A 6000-nucleotide genomic window follows, 5' to 3' on the forward strand; every position below is an offset into this window, starting at 1 on the left:
TTGAACCGTCTTACATGAATTTTTATTAAAATACACTTCAGGATGTGGTGCCCATTATCCATTCTACTCTTCTGTGAGAAGCAGATTTCTCTGAATTCTTGAATTCGAAAACAATTGGGGTTCCTAAACAGAGAATATGGAATATTATTGGGGATGATGTCTTTAATACTACATTTCAAGACATAGGAGAAACTTTTTCTTTAATAAAAGCCTAGGGCAAAACTTTCAATTTATTAATAGTATTTATGAGGCCATTAAGAATTTGTGCCATCTTGATTGAACATAGAATTTAAGATTACCTTGAAAATTCAGTACAGAGTATTTTGCCTTCATCTGTTTTTGAGTCTCCCTTCTTTCAGCCAGCTTTCCATCAGAAATAGAATAAAGTTAAACTTCTTAATTAGAATCAGGAATCAGGACTCTTTGGCTGCTGACTGAAGGAAGAACTGTCCTTAAATCCAGAGTGGGCCAGGCGTGGTGGCTCATGCCTGTAATCCGAGCACTTTGGGAGGCCAAGGCAGGTGGATCACCTGAGGTCAGGAGTTCTAGACCAGCATGACCAACATGGTGAAACCCCATCTCTACTGAAAATACAAAAAATAGCTGGGCATGGTGGTGTGTGCCTGTAGTCCCAGATACTTGCGAGACTGAGACAGGAGAATTGCTTGAACTCGGGAGGTGGAGGCTGTGTGAGCTGAGATTGTGCCACTGCACTCTAGCCTGGGCAACAGGGCGAGACTCTATCTCAAACAAGCAAGCAAACAAACAAACAAACAAATGAAAAACCCAATATCTAGAGTGGTTGATAGTCAAGATGAAAAACTAAATTATTTTTGTTAGGCTGGGAAATAACCACCTCAGTGGCCTAAAGACAAGGCCTAAAATTTCCATGAAAAGAAACTGGGATCTATTCATCTGCTCTGTTGAGACCCCATAGTTCCATACCATAGAAATGGGCACAGAGGGTTTTGGGGGGAGAGTTGTAAGTATAAGCTCTCTGTTCCTCTGTTTACCAAGAATTATGGGGGTCCACTGAGGCAGTTCATATTTGGCGGATGATTGAGACCTGATTTCTCAGGGCCAGTGTACTCTGGTGTTGCTGATCTTGTGGAAAAGTCAACCCAATGAGAAGATTTTATACAGAAGTTTTAAATACACATTGGTCATAATTTGAATATGTCACGGTCTTTATTTTTCTTTTTAGCCAGTCCTAAGGCAATCCTGAGGCAAAAATTCACTGCAGATTCCAAAAGCCTCGCAGAAGGCCCTGCCATTTAAGAACAAGCCCAAGACCCAAGCAAAGGCAGGCAAGGTGCCGAAGAACAGGTGGAGACCGGCCGTCATACGCGAGCCTCATGAAAGACAGGTACTGTTGCCCATGCTGTACTGCATGCTGCGTTTAAATAGGAAAAGAACGCTCTCAGCAGCACACTTCCTGTTTCTACTGCAGTCTCAGTTATTCAGGGCACTGGAACTAAAGTCAGAGGAAGAGCCAGAGTCCATTTCCCTTCCTTTGCCTGGTCCTGCTCTGCCCTGTGCTTTTGATGGGGATAACAGGCACATGGCTGGGGAACTCCTCTGTCTTGGTTAGCTGCACACAGTGTCCACAGAATGATGAACACACGTGGTAAAGGTAAAATGCGATCACACCTGTGTCTCAATGCCAACAACGACTTCCTAGCGCAGGATGCATTTTCATGCAGTTAATATTCATTTGGATCATGGGTTGCCTCTAGTCTTAGTGTTTAGGATGCGAGTGTGTCAGGTGGCTGAGAGCATTCTGATACTCACTGGCTTTTGTCCTGGTCAGATCCTCGCACTGCTGGATGCTCTGAGTACGGTGCACAGTCAGAAGATGAAGAAGGCCAAGGAGCAGCAGCACCTGCACAATAAGGAGCACTTCAGAGCCAAGCAGAAGGAGGAGGAGGAGAAGCTGAAGCGGCAGAAGGACCTCAGGAAGAAGCTCTTCCGAATTCAGGGGGAGAAGGAAAGAAGCAACCAGAAGTCCAGTTTGAAGGGGGCTGAGGGCCAGTTGCAGTAAGCCTTTGGACTGGAGGGACTGTCCCTGGATCTGCGGAGGTGGACAGTTTCAAACATCACAGTTTGAATGCCTGTGAATGACAAGTCAGTGGGCAAGAGCCCAAGAGATGTCTCTACCCAAACTGTGCCTGCAAGAGGAGGAATGGAGAAGCCTGGACTGCTGGGACTGGGTTCGTTCTCACCACCTGGGGCTGTCGAGATTTAAGGTGATGTAAGCTGTAGTTATGTGGATTCTCTTACTTTCCTCTGCCTGCCTCAGTTTAATTATTTTGTGCTACAAAACTATCATTACAATTTTTTTTTTGTTAGTTTTGGCTTAGTAGTTTTCATTAGGGATGAATGCCTGACAATCCTTTGTGGATAATTATTTATGCTACCACCTTCATGAGGTGTCTTCCAGAAGAGAAAGAAATATTCACTTGAACCCTCAGCTCTCATGGAAAATTTCAGAGAAGGGTGTGTAGTGTTTTTGTTGTCTGTTATTTCCTTTGATCACTGGCCCTTGTGGACATTTTCTATCTTATTTCATATGTTTGCACATTAGTATAGTGACAAGGTAACAGTAAGTACATTTTTAAAGCTTTAGACCAGGAGATTGTCAGGTGCAGAGACCAAGTAAATCGTATATATCAATGAGATAGGCTTCCCATGTTATGCTCATATGTTATGCCCATATTATGCTCATGCATTATACCTGCCTAACTGCATTGACTTTTTTTTTTTTTTTTCCCAGACAGAATCTCACTCTGTCACCAGGCTGGAGTGCAGTCGTGCAATCTGGGCTCAGTGCAATCTCCGCCTCCCAGGTTTAAGCAATTCTCCTGCCTCAGCCTCCCGAATAGCTGAAATTACAAGCACACGCCACCACATCCAGCTAATTTTTGTATTTTTTGTAGAGATGGGGTTTCACCATGTTGGCCAGGATGGTCTCAAACTCCTGACCTGGTGATCCACCCCCCTCAGCCTCCCAAAGTGCTGGGATTACAGGTGTGAGCCACGGCGCCCAGCTCATTGCCTTTTTAAAAAATTAAACATTATATTGATATAATCATACTATTATAAAGGCAATGAATGTATTTTATGATTATATGTTGATATAATTATATGCAATCTAATCCTATACAATGTAATCATAGCGTCACACATAGTTGTATACTTTGCCCAATTTCTTTCAGCGGTAACATTTCACACATATCACAATCAGGATATTGATATCAATACAACCCACTGATTTTATTCACATTTCCCCAGCTTTACTTTCCCCAACGTATACTCCTCCATGTGTGCATGTGTGTGTAGAAATATGGAATGCAGCTGGGCACAGTGACTCACGCCTGTAATCCCAGCACTTTGGGATGCTAAGGCAGGAGGATCACTTGAGCTCAGGAATTTGAGACCAGCTTGGGCAACATGGTGAAACCTCATCTCTACAAAAAATACAAAAATTTGCCAGATGTGGTGGTGCACACCTGCAGTTCCAGCTGCTTGGGAGGCTGAAGCAGGAGGATCACTTGAGCTCAAGAGGTCGAGGCTGCAGTAAGCCGTGATAGCACCACTGCACTCCAGCCTGGATGACAGAGCAAGACCCAGTTTCAAAAAAAAAATGTATATTTATATATACCTATATAAAAATATATATACACATATATATACGGAGAACATATATATACACACACATATATGTAGAACATATATATACACACATATATATATGTAGAACACTTCATGAATTTGTATGTCATCTGTGCACGGGGCCCATGCTGACCTCTGTGTTGTGCCAGTTATAGTATGTGTGCTGCTGACATGAGTACTGCATTGCCTTTACAACATCATAGGGGCCAAAGAGGGTCAGCAGGATTGTGAGCAGTTGGCCTAGTCTGAGAGGCTGTCTAAAAGCCAAAAGCTGTCAATAGACAGGTGCTCAGCTTTGTGTCTCCATAAGAAGGGAAGGGGATGTGAGGATCCCATCAGGGCTGGGTCCATCTGGGATGTGATAGTTAGAACATGCCCAGACCTTTCTGAGCAACTCTGGGTGTAAATTTTCTTCTATTTCTCAAGAGCTATTATGAATTTCATCATCCAGCATGCTGATAGATCTGGGGACTGACACATAGTAAGTCCATAACAATTATAAAACAATTTAAAACTAATATGTTATATAGCATAATCTGTACATTTTAAAATGCAAAACTATAATTCAATTAAACTATACAAGACACTCTGTCATACCATGTTTTATAATTAAGTAGCTTATAAAGTGATCAACAAGTGGCTTATACAACAAGCAAATTTGTTCAAAGAGAAGCCTTGCAAATAAGTATTTATAATCGTATAGTTTTATATTTCAGCCAGAAGAGTGAACTCCTTTAAGCAATGGGAGAAATAAAAGAATGTTTAATTACAGTTGCAGATAATTGTCTTTTCCAAAGGCAATATATGTAGGTAGAAGTCGTACCTGTTAATATGAAAAATCTTGGTTTACCATATTTGGAGAACAAGGGAAATAAAAAGTTTGTATATCAAGATTATTTAAAACTAAAGTTAAGGAATCTCTAATGTCTGAAAGAAATAATAAATAGCATTTTCTATGTAGAATTTTTATTGGTGAAGGTCCCACCTGGCCAGGTTAGTAAAATACAGTCACACATCAATTAAGCATGGGGATACATTCTGAGATATGTATCATTAGGCAATTTTGTCATTGTGCAAACATCATAGAGTGACACACAAGCCTAGATGGTACAGCCTACTGTGCACCTGGGCTCTATGGTATGGCCTATTGCTTCTAGGCTACAAACCTGGACAGCATGTGACTGTACTGACTACTGTAGCCAGTTGTAACACAGTGGTAAACATTTATGTATCAAAACATAGAAGAGGCGTAGCAAAAATAGGATATGGTGGAACCACTGCCATATATGTGGTCCGTCATCGACTGAAAGTCATGCGGCATGTGGCTGTATGTATACACATAGTTTTTGCTGTGGGTTTGCATCCATCTCATAGGAAGACATATGTCACAATGAGGACCACACTGGAGAGTGTGTAAATTACTTTTCAATACTAATAGCTTATTCATTTGATATTGTCAGCAAGTATGTTGCAAAAATAAATTCCACCAGAATGTGAGTTCCCTGAGAGCAGGAACTGGGTTGTTCACCTTGCTGGCACTTGGAGTAAGAGCCACTGAGCTTAGCACTGCATAAAATTGCTTGGAAGAAAGAAGGGAGGGCATTCCAGGTAACTGAAGCATTGTTATGCAAAGTAAGCATTTGCCCTCTAAAATATTTTAACAATTTTTATAGAAACCTTTCTCAATTGCATTGAACTTTATTAATTGTAAAAATTACTCTGTTATACCTTTCTATGCTTTCACTATGCACAGGCAGCCATAGGTGCTGGGTATGTTTTGAAAACATATTGAACCTACAGTGTACATATCATTCCATGCCATTAAATATTCTTATTTAATCATAGATGTGTTCAGGTGTGTTTGGTTTCCTATTTGTGGATGTACTAGATTGTTTCTTTTTTTTAACAAAACCTGTGAACTTGCTTTAAGTATTATCATTTGGTGACATGCCTGCCATTTCACACCTGGCTGACCCCATGTCTATTTAAGAAGATTTAATTAAAAAATTTAAAAAAAAAATTTTAAGGCCGGGTGTGGTGGCTCACGCCTGTAATCCCAGCACTTTGGGAGGCCAAGGCGGGTGGATCACAAGGTCAGGAGATCGAGACCATCCTGGCTAACATGGTGAAACCCCGTCTCTACTAAAAAATACAAAAAATTAGCCGGGCGTCGTGGCGGGTGCCTGTAGTCCCAGCTACTCAGGAGGCTGAGGCAGGAGAATGGCGTGAACCGGGGAGGTGGAGCTTGCAGTAATCCGAGATCACGCCACTGTACTCCAGCCTGGGCGATAGAGAGAGACTCCGTCTCAAAAAAAAAAAAATTTTTTT

The 6000-nt window shown here is 41.5% G+C and overlaps 1 protein-coding gene and 1 non-coding gene across 3 annotated transcripts in view; one reads left to right on the top strand and one right to left on the bottom strand.

Annotated features, from left to right (window-relative positions):
• Window positions 1-5516, top strand: part of LOC139356364 (ribosome biogenesis protein BMS1 homolog) — a 55739-nt gene extending 50223 nt beyond the window's left edge. For both annotated transcript variants that reach the window (XR_011608130.1, XR_011608131.1), the window contains exons 21-22: window positions 1205-1366; window positions 1811-5516. The gene's annotated coding sequence lies outside the window, so the exon portion shown is untranslated. The remainder of the gene's footprint in view (window positions 1-1204; window positions 1367-1810) is intronic.
• On the bottom strand, window positions 3748-3851 carry LOC139356455 (U6 spliceosomal RNA). The gene has a single exon (XR_011608427.1). It is a non-coding gene; the product is annotated as a U6 spliceosomal RNA (small nuclear RNA).
• Window positions 5517-6000: the final 484 nt, after the last annotated feature.

Source organism: Macaca nemestrina, chromosome 9 (assembly GCF_043159975.1).
Source record: "Macaca nemestrina isolate mMacNem1 chromosome 9, mMacNem.hap1, whole genome shotgun sequence".
In the NCBI taxonomy this organism is placed as follows: domain Eukaryota; kingdom Metazoa; phylum Chordata; class Mammalia; order Primates; family Cercopithecidae; genus Macaca; species Macaca nemestrina.